This window comes from Leopardus geoffroyi, chromosome C2 (assembly GCF_018350155.1).
Source record: "Leopardus geoffroyi isolate Oge1 chromosome C2, O.geoffroyi_Oge1_pat1.0, whole genome shotgun sequence".
Classification (NCBI taxonomy): Eukaryota; Metazoa; Chordata; class Mammalia; order Carnivora; family Felidae; genus Leopardus; species Leopardus geoffroyi.
Genome location: NC_059333.1, coordinates 61,237,668 through 61,252,372, shown reverse-complemented (window position 1 = coordinate 61,252,372; position 14,705 = coordinate 61,237,668). Strand labels below are relative to the sequence as shown.

General features: G+C 36.6%; 1 protein-coding gene across 42 annotated transcripts in view; it reads left to right on the top strand.

Moving 5' to 3' along the window:
* Positions 1-14,705, top strand: part of ZBTB20 (zinc finger and BTB domain containing 20) — a 770,914-nt gene that overhangs the window by 349,697 nt on the left and 406,512 nt on the right. For 6 of the 42 annotated variants that reach the window (XM_045436932.1, XM_045436923.1, XM_045436924.1 and 3 more), the window contains one exon: positions 6,319-6,407. The exons of 33 other annotated variants lie outside the window; for them this stretch is intronic. The gene's annotated coding sequence lies outside the window, so the exon portion shown is untranslated. Of the gene's footprint in view, positions 1-778; positions 6,408-9,096; positions 10,253-14,705 lie in introns of those variants that run through there. 3 more of the 42 variants (XM_045436938.1, XM_045436910.1, XM_045436934.1) reach the window with 2 other exon arrangements.

Here is a 14,705-nt window from a genome sequence, read left to right as displayed (position 1 = left end):
CCTAAAATGAGCATAACTTGACATTATTCCAGGGTAGTACTATGTTTCTTTGGCATCTGGAAGGATATGAGATCTAGAAATTAATATAAGAACAAAAATCACATTGAAATCCCAAACATAATGGCATTGCAGCCCAGAGCCATCACATAAAGACAAATCAAGATGAGTATCAGTGTTAAGGTGGCTAGTGCCCAGTAGGAGTACTTTTAACTTACCTGCATTTTACTAAAATCAGTCTGAGACTAGCTAGATCATTATTATAAGAAATGCAGAAACCAACTTGACTTATTGGTGTTGAGATGACCTATCAGTCCCTTTGCTTAATGAAAATTATTTAATTAAAAGAAAATAATAATGGAGGTAAAGGACTAAGGTGTTTGGTTTGAAGATTCTAAATAAAATGTGTGTAAATACTATAAATAGATTACACGTATACACACATATTATTACATGTATACGCATAAAATTTTGTAAAAGCAACATGTTTTCAAAATTGTGCACTTTGTTAGGCAGATTAAGCCTAGGACTTTTTATGTACAGTTAGTCTAAAGACTGAACACACATATTTTAACACAGGTATAGTTGGCTTTCCGTTCTTGAGGGATGTCAGAATCAATGCTCTGGTGCTGAGAATACCTCTATTGAAATTCATATGGATTTTCTCATAGAGATATTTTAATTTTATGCCTCCCTAAGTTGCAATCCTACAAATAATCTAGTGAACCTCTTAGCCCAAAGACTACAAAATTTTTCCATTATTTCAGGGGGCTAGTTTTTTTTTTTTTTTAATTTTGGGTGAGTTTGACACATATATATATACCTAGCACACGCATGCACACACACACACACACACACTTTTTGTTTTGTTTTCTTCATTTCTTTCTGCCTCCCTGTTGCCATGAGGGAATTAAAATGGCTGACAAAGGAAACGAAATAGACAGTACAGTGAAATCTATGAATTGGAAGTAGATAAGAACGATAAACAAAACAAAACCATAAACAAGGGCAAGGACATAAAAGTGGAATCAGGAGTGAAGTCACCGTACAAATTACATTCAGGGAAGTGCTATACATTTGTCTTTAAACTTCCTTGCAGCCAAAACAAAGAGAAAACCATGACAGGTTTTCCAACATTCATAAGAATATAAAATAAATTCCCTCATTGATTGCTAGAGCTTGTAAAAAATGACCAACCCTGAGTTTTTAGAGAACTCACTGGTAAGACAACTCCTCTTGAAAACAATTATAGGCTGTGGAGACCTAAACGCCAGGACAGAGGCAGAAGCCATACCTTCCCTGGGACATGTGTGGAGAAGTAGACTAATCTCCTTTCAATCCTAGAGGATGAGTTTCTAGGGGAGAAAAAAAGCTATGATTAGTGCAATGATGTTGGCAAGACCAAGATCTTATGGCAAATTGGGAGTTAAGGGGGGAATTTTAAAAATTATTTCATATAAATGTACATGTATATTTTATTAGTAAACCAAAGATTTGGAAGGCACCAGCATTTATAATAGCCATTAAAACACATTTTATCAAATAAACCTCTTAAATCAACATTGCTTCCCTAAGTTGGTCATGGAACGCTGCTGCCTTGCTGACATTCTTCCCCTTTTACTTTAAGCTCACTGCCAGTCTTTGTCAAGTTTTCAGAGGAAACTCTTCTAGCTTACAATGTAATGTTTCTTGCCCTTGCATCCTCCCCTGATTCATTTTCAAAAGTCTTCGCAAACTGCCTGGTCTTTTCACAGGTAAATTTGATGGTTAAGTCACATTGAATAGGCTAGTCTTTTCTCCATATTGAAAAGGTGAAGCATAAGGATTTTTTTTCACATTATCTTTGTAACTCAACCCACAGTAATAGTCCAAGGACCGCCTGTATCAGAATTTGCTAGGCTGCTTGTCAAAATGAAGATTCCTGGGCCTCATTACAGAATTTCTGAAGCTCTGAGGAGGGAGTCCAGGGATCTATAATTTAGAAAGCTACCCAGCTTAGCTATGCACACTCAGTTTGTAAACCAGTGTTTTGAGATTTTGACTGTAAAATTTCTGGTATATGAGCATAAAATGGGAGGATTTCCATACCACAGTTTATGAGGGTTTATTATATTAACACTAACTAAAACACTAATGCATGTTCAATTTAATAAGTGATGATTACCTGCTAATAAAATTGGAAAGATCAAGCTTAGAAAAACTCTGCATTTTTTGAGCCCTTTAAGCCATATCTCAGAGTTGTATAAAACATTATTTAATTTTTTTAGCTACCGTTTGTTGAAAACTACTATATGGTAAGTCATATGTTGTATCTCTGGATACTAGACATACAAAGATGTGTAGGAACTGGAAAGTCTGTTATCTGCAAAAACTCATAATCTAGGGTAATTTATTATCACTAGAATATTTTCTTCTCCATACTAGGGTGAGTATGAATTGCCACAGAATCTCCTCTTCAGCAAAACTCAAGATTTACATTGTATCATATCAGTATAAGTATACATTTGCTGGCAGCAATTTCATATGGAAGAATCCTGCTACAATTTGGAAACTGCAAAACATAAGTGAGGTTTACAGGGTCCACCATCTTCCCTGTCAGCAGAGATTGTATCCCCCAGGAGTGAGATGGGAGGTATCACTGGGACCTTCTAATTCCATTTCTCCCATCGCCACTCAGTGATTTGTTACCACTATACTCTTTGAGAGGAGGGAAGAAATACGTTAGTGAGTGTACCTGACAATATGAGGACTTCTGTGTCTGTTTCCATTGCCCCTCTCTGGGCTCAGCTGATGGGTAGGAAATACTGGAGTCTATATGGCAGCAGCCTCTCTAGTTGGTAGGCAGGGCAAATTATGGAGGGTCTCAAGCTGCTCTCACCTAGTACTCTTCCCCCAAGTCTCAGAATTGGGTATCAGTAGGCTAGCAGGGACATATTGTCCATGAAGAAATTGGGTAGTTGGGTCTGAGGAACAGGATGAGAGCTTGCAATCTCATTGCTGATTCATGTTTTTCTGGAAGAGTACTGAAAACACCCGCCCCTTTTATTATTTCCAGAACAATATGAGAAATATTGTGAGAACTTCTATATTGTTTTTTCTTCCTTTTTTAAAACCACACAGTGAATATTTAGCTCATGTTCTCTTCTAACAACCAGAGATATAGTGGTGAATAAAATAAAGTTTACACCTTCATGAACTTTATATTAGGGTATGTAGGATATTAGTGATAGAAAGTAAAATTGCTAAATGTAAAATGTAGAGTAATATAAATATGAAAAAATATGCTTCATTTTTGAGACTTTGCCTACTGCATTTGCCATGACTCTCAATTATATTCATGATATTTCATAATGTGTTTGTATGAATCTGTGTGTGAATCTGTTGACCTACCTACCTATCTACCTACCATCTACCTTAATGCATTTATAAACTTCATAAACAGAGAAGACAATTCAGCATATTCCTAGTTCTGGGAAGCCTTTTCTTAGGGAGACCGGTACATAATGTAAAGGGAGAAAGCAAGGACCAAAAAGTGTGCAGTCAACCACAAGATCTTTTTTTTTTTTTTCATTTTCTTTTTCTTTCTTTTTTTTTTTTTTTTTGCTTGTTCATGGTGTGTGTGTGTGTGTGTGTGTGTGTGTGTGTGTGTTTGCGTGTGTGTGTATGTGTTCTGTGTTGTCTGTTTGTTTTTAATGAACTGAATGCAAGTCACCCTAGATGCCCAGGGGTCTAAATTAAGGTAAATAAGTTCTGGGGTCAGTCTTCACAGGACTAACGGTAGAAAAGACAGTTAGCAGTAGTATGTAGCTTTGATAAGGTTCTATGGATGACAGAGTAAGGAGTACTGTCCTAGAATAGATCAGAGTAGAGCAACAGGAAAGGTTTCCCAGAGGGAGTCATGTTTTAACTGAGACTAACAATCTAACAGTAAAACAAAACAAAAAGAATTTTTTAAAGTAAAGCTCTAATTTTTCACTTGATCACCTAAGTAACATATGCCCTTGGTGAAAATATTTTAGACAATTGGACAACATATTTTTTTTTTAAAGAAGGTGGGAAGGGAAATCACCTATTAACTCCGCACCTAGAGAAACCATTGTTAACAATCAGCAGATACTTTTTTGAACATGTATTATGTTCTAGGGTTATGCCAACCGGCCACTGTCGTCTCAGAAGGGAGCATTTTAATTAGCAGGCAGTATGAATAGCAGCCACTCAAATTGTAACTCCTGTTCGCTGTCTTCAGATTTGGGCTTATAAACCAGCTGGATCCCGTTCTCGTTGATGTAGATAGACTGGCACAAATGCAGTATTCTCCTGCACACATATCAGAGCACCTGCCCTAACCCCTATCTAATGTAGTTGTGAAAGTCAGACTCACTAGGTTCAAATTTTGGCTCTGTTTCTCCATCTGTGTGGTCTTGTGCAAGTTACTTGACCTCTCTGTGTCTCAGTGTTTTTCTCTGTTGAATTGGATTATCAACAGTATATACTTAATGACTTTGTGAGATATTTTCAGAACTGAATAAGATAGTGTGTGTAAAGTGTTAATCACAGTACTTGGCACATAGTAGAGTATTCAACAAATGCTATTATTGTTATGATGCTGATTATTATTATTATTATTATTATTATTATTATTATTATTACTATTACAGTTATTTTCATTATCAAGAAAAGTTGCCAAAAATATATTTTGTCCGGTGCAACTCCATTATCACTACTGACAAAACAACTCAAAACACATTTCCTACTGGGGGGGGGGGGGGTCAGAGATATCATCTTTGCGACACACATTAAGAATCTGGGTTTATAGCTGAAAATTATAATATAATTTAGCTCAGTAGATAAATGACATTATGCAGACTAATTTTCTGTTTCTAGGTAGAAATGATGTTTAAATCTGCCTTAAATGACCTTCATGTTACAGATTTTGTTTCAACAATTTGTGACTAACTAGTTTGTTTTATTAAAAGGAACTTTTAAGTCCAAAGCTCATGTTTTTCACACAGTGCTACATTTCTTTATACCATCAGTGGCTGAAAAAGATGAGAAAGACAATTTTAGCTAAAGAAGCATCTTCAGGAAGGAGAAGATTCTGCATTGTAGATCTGCATTTTAACATGATAGTGAACAAAGATATCTAGCCTACCATGCACCACATAGTAGGCACTTAAAGAATTGTTTAAATTGAATTACATTTTATAAGAAAAGGCATGTGCACATCAGTGTAGATGTTCTGTGGAAATGCAAAAAAGATTTTAAGAGAATGATGACACAAGGGAATAACAATGTATTAGAAAAAAGCAGTTGTATGCAATCTTGACAACACTTTATGGTAACTGTCTAAAACTGTAGGCCTGCCTCTGTATGAAAGGAAGACGTACATAGTGAAAAAGAATGCAGGTTCCATACTTGCACAGCCATGTTTTTGGTCATCGCCTCTACCATTCAAACTGCATGCTCTTGGATGTGCTGTTTCTTGGGTCTAAGGCCTCAAGTGGAAAATGGAGCAATAGTGGGCTCATTCCATGGTATGGGTGTATAGTGCCTACAAGTGCTCTTGGAACATAATGGGTAACTCAGTAAATGATATCCACTAGTGACAGCAATGACAACAAGAAAACATAACAGTCCTGGGTACAATGAATATAATTCATCATATAATAAATTTATAATTCATACGTGTTAATATAAAAATACTAATACTTACAATTGTTTTGCTTAATGTTTGACACACAGTAGGAACTCTATGCGTAAACTTTACCTTTTCAAATGCAAAAGCATTTGCATTTTTCAAATGCAAAATTTGCTTTAGCTCTTCTAGTGAAATGAAAATAGAATTCAAAAATCTAAAACTAACTTTATCTTTTGAAAAAAAAATGACAATAAAAGCAAAAGCCACCAAAGGATTTGTTACTAAAATAGTCAAATAATTTGGACTTGATGCAAATAAAGAGCAGGGATAACACTCTGCTTCAAATAGGAGAAAAAGTGAATTAACTTGAGAAACTCTTGGGTGACCCCTAATTTGAATAGTATTAATTGGAAGTATTTTAAAGATCAAAAGGCTATTATTGCTAGTTGCAGTGGTAGCTACATATGGAAAATGGCTGCAGAGATTCACGATACAAAAATAGTTCATTGCTAAATTCGAAATTCTGTTAATGTCACAAACAGTGGGATGTGAAACACAAATGAATTGTGATGACAGTTGAGTCCCAAGCTGCCTATTTTTTTCCCTCCGAGCTGCCCATATTTGGTTTTATATTTTCCTCAGTCCTGATTTAACCCATCAATATTTGTATTTTCTGAAGCTAGCACCACCTTGGAACATCCACTTAAGGATTCTACTCCTAACTGCTTCTCAGTTCCTAGGAATTTTGCTCTCACTGCTTTTCTTCCCACAGGTATGTATTCTTGAGCCTTTCCCTCTCACCTCAGAGTCAGAGTTTCCATCACTTTTTAACTTACAGTCTTCTGGGACTCAATATTGCTCTTTCCTCCTCCATTCCTTGCAAGTGTTTAGAGTGTCATGCCATCCTTCTTCATCTGCAGGGCAGATTTCTAATCCACGTTGCTTTGACTTGGGGGGGCACTTCCTGTCATCCTGATCAGCTGCAGCCATTTCCTGCTATAGTTTTTAAAAAACCTGGTTTTCTAAACGTCTCTCTTACCTTTGGCGCTTGATGGTCTCTCTGATCCTAGATTTGGGGGGACAAGACTAGATACACTATTTTATGAACTGAATAAAGCCCCCTTTTAAATGCAACAATTCTATGTAACTCTGAGTTGTCCTGGCTTTGGGGAAATGTCATTTAAGAATCTCTGAAGAGTAAAAAAAAAAAAAAAAGAATCTCTGAAGAATATTGTTAAAATGACCAAATTATTTCGTCTTGATGGATTTTGTAGCATGGATACCAGATATACCTCACAGAGCAATAGTGTGCCTAAATATGTTTTATCTGGATTTACTGCAGGCAGTGATTCAGCTGCCTTTTATTGAGTGACCTCTCTACACCAAGCATTTTACTTTTAATTTTTAAAACAATCCTGTGAGATAGGTACCATTATCTTTACTTAATAGGTAAGAAAACTTTGACCTAGAGAGGTTAAATGACTTATTAAAGGGTGGAAATAGGATACAAACTCAAGGTTCTAAGACTCTGAAATCCGTCCTTTCTCCATTACCAAATGTTTGTGCCTGGTTTTATGTTTACCTTGTTGGGAGTGGGAGAGAAGGTTATCGTATAATTTAATTGGGGGCATGGCCAATTTCATCAAAGCAAACAAAGTGGCGATGAGATTTTACTGTGTTATCATTTTAATAGAAATATGAACCCCAAGATATGGGTTCACTGGATCTCCAGAAGGGTGAGGCACATGAATCCAGGCAGCTTTCTGGAATGCTTCCTTTGGCTTTAGGAGACAAGTTATTACTAGCTCTGAAGAAACCGGAGCTTAAAATGGGTGGTGCATAGACCAAGGGTTTTTGACTTCTAGTGAAAAGCCTTCTGTGACTTGTCCTAGCCTTTTTTGCTAAAATTAAAATCTGCTGGTTATTGTCAACAATTGTATTCCATAGACCTTTTTCCCACCAACTTTCTGGAAGGATTAGTAGTAGTAGTACCATAATGTTTAGCATTTTTTTTAAAGCAAACACTTAATACATTTTTAATCCATTCATTGTCAATCTATATATTTCTCTTTTGAGCATTAATACCACTTTTAGATGCCTCTTTACAGTTTACAGTTTGGAAAATACATACCAAAAAAAAAAAAAAAGGCACATTGCTTTTTCCATAGAGTCAATGAAAATAGAGATAATTTAGCCACAGTTTCTGCATACAGTAAAGACTTGGTATGACTCCCTTTCAGATTGAGAATCGTTATTTTTCAGGGTAATACTTAGGCCTGATTTTCTAATTTACCCTTGTGCAGTTGGACCATGAGGTGCCAGTTTGCACTCTGAGCCCTGAGACATTGCTTTGAGTAAGGACTTGGGGGTTAGCATAGATTGGCTTAGTGTATTATTGTACTACAACCACTTACTTCATTTGGGTCAGTTCTTCTAAGAGGAGCTCCTGAAATTTCCCCAGAATTTGGAGTGAAATTTTAGCTAAAATAATTAATAATAATAATAATAATAATAATAATAGAAAGAAATAAAGAGAAAGAAAGAAAGAAAGAAAGAAAGAAAGAAAGAAAGAAAGAAAGAAAAGAAAAGAAAAGAAAAGAAAAGAAAAGAAAAGAAAAGAAAAGAAAAGAAAAGAAAAGAAAAGGAGAATAGCAAAAACCTTGGAATCATCTTTCTTCAGATATGTCCCTGAAAAGAAAAATAGGAAAACTTTATTGTCCAATGCCAAGTTTTGGATTGCACAGTATGAGGTTTTTCCCAGGCTGCGTCTCTCATGTTTGCCTCTCCTCCAGTCACAGCAAACGTTTCAATGTCCTTCTCTCAAACTTGAGCCATTGCCAATTTTGGTATGTGTCTTCACCATGTTTTATTACTCTAAATTTGAAATGAGGTAGGTATTTCATTCTTTCACTTTTTGAAGATTCAGCAAGGTATATTATGCATTTATCAATAATCACTGTCAAACTTGGCCCCAAATCTTGTTTTTAAACAAATATTGTCATTTTCTATGAAGCTGAATACCTTTGCCTATTTTCACCCTTTCTCTTGGTCCCCAAATTCTTCAACTTTTATTCTTCTCTGGAGAGCATTGAGTCCTGGAAATACAAGTGAAAATTAACTGTTTTAGAAGATTAGCATAGGAAAGTGCTGTTTTTTGCTGTATTCAAAATGGACTTCCTTTCATGCTGTTTGCATAGATATTACATAGATATAAGGCATATTCACAGATAGTATTAAAAACATGGAGGAAAATTCCTCATATAGATATCTTTCCCACAATGAATTTTTTTAAGTATTTATTTACTTTGGGAGAGAGAGCCAGGGAATGGCAGGGAGAGAGAGAGAAAAAGAGAGAGAGAGAGAGAGAGAGAGAGAATCCCAAACAGGCTCTGCACTGTCAGCACAGAGCCCAAGGTGGAGCTTGAACTCTCAAAATGCTAGATCATGACCTGAGCCAAAACCAAGAGTTGGATGCTTAACCGATTGAACCACACAGACCCCTCCCTCCCACCCCACTCCATAACAAATTTTGAGCACGAGAAAATATCTTTCCAACAGCGAGATATCATGTTGTGCTTGGTAAACTTTAACATTTGCATCCCTTGGTGTTCATCTTTATGAAAAATACTGAAGACTTATGACCTCTTTTTCCTTTTAGCTGCACAGACTCAATGTAATATATTTTGAATGTAGATTCAATATGGTTATAATCCCAATCATACCACATTTAAAAGCAAAGTTCTAGACTGTGTTTCTTTGCCAGCATGATTCCTCAAAGAAAACGAAACTAGCCCTAACAAAACTGTCCTTAAAACAGAGTAAAATGGGGCTCGCAAGAGCTGTTTTGAAAAATGGTTTGAACAGTGACTAACAACCAATTTTTCAAACACGGTTGCAGCCATTTCAAGCTGTAGAGTGGACAGTCCATGGGGGGAAATCAATAAGGGGAAAAGATTTCTGTCACAGAAAAAAAAAAAAGAAAACTAAAAATACCATTAAGACCAATTCCTTCTCTATGTGTCTATTATTGCATTCCACTAAAAGGTGCTGAAAAAAAATCAACCAAGTTCTACTAAAATGAAGTGTCCAGACAAGCAAGTCTGTAAATAATTAAAAGAATAAACTAAAGTAGAAAAAAGGGAATGGGGGTGGGTAGGGAGATCAAGTAATTAAAATGTTAAGTGTACTAAAAGCAGAAAACTCAGGGAGAGAAAGAACTTGTTCTTCAAAAGAAGATACTTTCCATCCTTCACCAGTAGTACAGAATTGATAGTCTGATAATAGAAGCCCTTTCGGTAGCATTGGTGGGAAGAACACTGTCTTCAAAAAGGTTTCACGAGGTATTCAGTTGCCCAGGGCAATCTGATCAGAGTGTCCTTGTTTCTAGAATTGAGTAAAACAAATCAGGATGAACAACATATGGTTTAATAGTTAACTTTTAGAACAAGGGACAGGAAGATGCTTTTATGCCACGGTCCCAGCGTTCGTTCCAATCTCATTACTAAGGTCTGTTCTGAGAGCATTTACAGCTTTCCGGAGAGTCTGACTTGGACTGAATCTTGAAGATAGAAATATAACCTTAACGACCTCCTTGTCCTGGAGTCTCCCTTAATACAGGTGAATCTTTGTGATAAAACATGCTCTAGGATCCCAAGTATTTGTATTAATATCATTGTTAATAATATTATTACTCCTTTCTTATGTTGGTAATGATCTCTCCGTTTTCCTATTCTAGAAATAAGTGAAAGTTTTGTGAATATGCAGAGTTGCTTTCTCTTTCTCTGAGAAAGTTTACGTGTCTTCTTCCAAGTTGGAAATTTGAGATATTTTGAAATATAGCTGTATGTGCAAGTCCAATCCTGCTTTTTAAGACCAGAGGCAGAAAAGATTTTAGAAACAATCTTTTATTTGACAAAGAAAGAGGACAAAGGAAGGGAGAGAATTGTGTACTTTGGCTGATTCAGTTTTCAGTGCTCGGTATTATTTGGCTAGTGGTCTTTTTATCAAGGTCTCTGCTTTCTCAGAATCCGGATCAGACTCTTGCCCTATGTCTAAAAGAATCTCCCCAACTCTTAGCATCTTCTCCATGTCTTCAAAAGTAAAGTGATCATGGACTAGGATTTAGTATACCTAATGAATGGGCCATGGATTATGAACAAGTACGAAGGGAAAATAATATCAAAATCGAAGGCAGTTCATTAGAAGCACTGAGAGGTCAGGGAACTGTTGGAAAAATCTGGTATGGAGTTGCTGTATAGCTAAACTCAAGAGCAATAACAACAAAGAAAACCCCCTCTCCCCAATTCCATTTAAAAAGAACCACCATCGTAAAAACAGCCCAGGAAAGAGACAGGACATATCTCTATTTTTGGTGTCTGACCATATATCTTCATTGTAGCTCTTCTGCCACACATTAACAGTCACTCATCCCTTGTGTTTCTCAAAGATCACCTTTGTGCAAGTCTCCAAAGCTGTTCTACCTGTGTTACTATTTCTTCTTCATCCTCTCCTTTTATTTGAGCTCTTTTTTTCCCCTGTGTGCAAAGAGGCTCTTTCTCTAGTCTCTTTGAACCCATTTCCCATTTCATTAGGACAGATGGGTGTTTCTATATGATGTCTTTTAAAGTGATAAGATGGCAAGAATAGATTTTGAACAATATTTTACCAGTGTTATGGAAAAATTAGCAACTGTATATTCTATATACACACACAGAAGCTGCATAAAATGCAAATTCTATTCATGTCTGATCTCTTCTGCATTTATATAGTGACTATTGCTATGGCATCTAGGCACTTTATGTTATTTCCTCTTATTATTATTTACCACCTGATCATTGCAAAGTGCTTTTTACAATCAGAGAATTTCATTAACAGCCCATTCCCTGTCTTTGTTTTTCTGCACCCTTGCATGTAAAAGTATCAAGCATCTTAGTAGCTATATCAGATAAATTACAGCAAAAAAAAAAAAAAAATAGAGTGCTTCTGACAGAAGCATGGGGAAGAAAACCATTCGAAAGCATCTCCTAAAATCCAGTTTATGATATATCTTATCCAAATAATAATATTACAGAAATAATTATAGAAACATTAGAGATTGAACCCAACCACTAGATATGCACTTTTATTTATCATGGTTTCCACCGTTGCAGTAATCAGAATTATGAGGTGAGCAAGGGGAGTATTGTCTGCACTTCACACAAAGAGCGGTCTGGGCAATTGCCCTTTCTCACTATAGAAAGCTTGGGACTTCTTATTGCTTCCAGAGCTGCCTTTAGCCCCTAATTATAGAAGTCAATCCATTTTAAAATTTGAAAAGGCACTGCTAAAATTTTTTAAGCTAAGAAGATAGAGATTTGTTTATAAAAAGGTTCATTGTGATTATAGATGAAAGTGCGTGGTTGGTACCTTAACAGTTTGATTGAATTAAAATCAAGTTCACTCTGGGGTTTCCTTCTCAGTTCTACAACTTGCTTTCTCTTTGACTCCAAGCTAATTGCATAACCTCTGGTTGACTTGTGCCTCGTCTACACACTCAAAGTGAAATTCAGAATTGAGGTTATTAATCTAACTAATGTAGACTATGACATTATTTCTCTAAATATTTCTGCAAGAGAATTTGAGAATTCTGACTTAAGCAGACAGTAATGAAAAGTAACAATTTTATGTACAAGTTCCTCTTATCCTTAGGCAACAACCCTATGGAAGTAGATGTGTCAGAGTCACTTAGAGGGCTTGTTAAAACACAGACTGCTGGACCCCCCACCCCACCCCACCCCACGCCCCATAGAGTTTCTGATTCCGAGTCTAGGGTAGGGACTGATGATTTGCATTTCTAACAAGTTCCCAGGTGATGCTGGTGGGAACCACACTTATAAAATCACTACACTAAGGGAGATATAGCTTAAGTACAGAAAAGGAAGCCGAGGCCCAGTGATCTCAAGTCATGGCAGTAAAGTGGCAGAATGCAGTCAAAAACCTGGGACTTTTGACTTGAAATCTTACTGTCTTTCCACTGCACACATTTTTCTTTAGTTCTACTGCTTTTATGTTTTGAATGACTTTCAGTTGCCTTGAGATCCTCAGTGAAATAGCTTTGTAAAGGAGTGGTAATTGGATCTTTCCCCCCTTGGATCTAGTAGCTATTCTTATTGGATTTGTGAAAAGAGAAGAAGGGGCCATTCCAAAATTTAGTGACTTGCTTTGCTATGAAGGGCTTTTAAGGCCAGCCTTATACTTCCCTTTTGGGGATAAGAGTAATAAACTTGACTCTTCTTTGTGTTCATTCATCATAGCCCATAGATAGATATGAACGGGTTCTTTTAGGTGGACTTGTGACCATATTCTGCTGTGACAGTGCTTTGTAAAAGTTTCCACATGTATATTACTTCTTCATGTAGTCATGATGAATGAATTTGGTGAGGAATACATGTTGGGGAAGGGGAGAAGCCACTGCAAAGAGGTTGAGGACCCTGTTTCTAGTGCTACCTCACCCTGGCGTGGGTCTGCTGATCTTCACAGAGGGCAGGACAGCATAGTGCCATGGTTCACAATCCAGGCTGTGGGTCACAGTCACCTAGGGGAGCTTTGAAACAGACACCCATGTCTGGGCCCCATGTGCAAGAATTTCGGATTAACTGTTCTGGGGGTAGGGTCTGAGCATCCGAAGTTTTTAAAAGCTTTCCAGATGTTTCTAATGTGTAATCTGGGTTAAAAACTACAGGCCTAGCACTTAAAGAGCCTGGATTTTGAAATTAGATCTGAATCCCTTTCTTGGTGCTTCCACTCAGTTACGGTGCAAACTTGAACAAGTTACTTAATCTCTGTCAGTTTTAGTTTTCTCATCTGTCAAATGCAAATAATAACATTAGCCTTGTAAGATATTTGTGAGAATTAAATGAGATGATGCACTTAAATGTTTAACATAGTTCCTGGCCTATGGTATGGACCTATTTACATGTTAGCCAATGTTATAGTGCACTTTGATTTCTTAATCTGTACAGTGAGAGAGTTATTTATGAAATGGAAGACAGATATTTTAGGATTCTGTATAGATGCTTGCCTGTCACCTTACCCGTAGTATCCTACTCCTTTCCATCAGGCCCTTTCACTTCCTAAATACGCATATTTTGTTAGGTGCAGTCTTTGACAGACTCAGCCTTTATTATTATATTTTACCAACTATTGCTAGTCTGTCCTCGTCCTTCGTATCAATACTAAAAACTTGAAAAATAGAAAAAATGCACTGTAATTCTCATATGGGGTAATGGAGGTGTGATGTATGGTTGACAAATATGCTTAAGAAATAAATGGCAAAGCTTTGTAAACATGTACAAAAATATGGCCTTCCAGGCGATTGCTCTGTTTTCTGCCATCACCCACTCTGAGAGTTCAATCATTGGTAGATTTTGTCACAGAGGAGGAAGGGTGCTCATACCCTACTTCTTAAAGATTACAGTTTCAATTCCCTTCATTCTCCCTGATTTCTTCCTGTGAGTCTTAAAGAAGCTTTAATACAGTTGAGTAATAACAATTTTTAAAGGCAGCCATGGTTTTTTTTTAAACCTATTGGCTTATCTGTGTCTATGTTGACTAGGTTATACACTTCAGAACATTTTATGTCACCAATTTAAAAAATTAGATGTTTTGAAAAAACTCCCCTTGTTTCTTCCTTAAAGTATCCAATTATGTTTTTGGATGGACAGAGGGGAATTATTTGACTGTCCAATAAAAGTACAGATGGTTCCATTTTCCTTGACTCATCTCACAGCACACATTAGTCAGGTCACATGCCTATTTGGGAATTTTTGTAGCACTAGGTCACTTGCCGAGCTTTGGGGCACATAAAAGACTATTTGCCTGGCTTTTAAGTTTGTGGATCTTACACTGTGCCTGGCATGGAGATAGGAAGGACATTTTTTTTCCATTAAGCTTTTTCACTGTGTTTTGAAAGGAAAAGTTGAAGCAGAGTCCCTACTGAGATTTTAACATGTTCCATGGTGGTAACCATAGGAAATAAGGAAACAGAAAATTTTTGGACATAAGGAAGCCAAGGAGTCCATCTCAGCCTGTC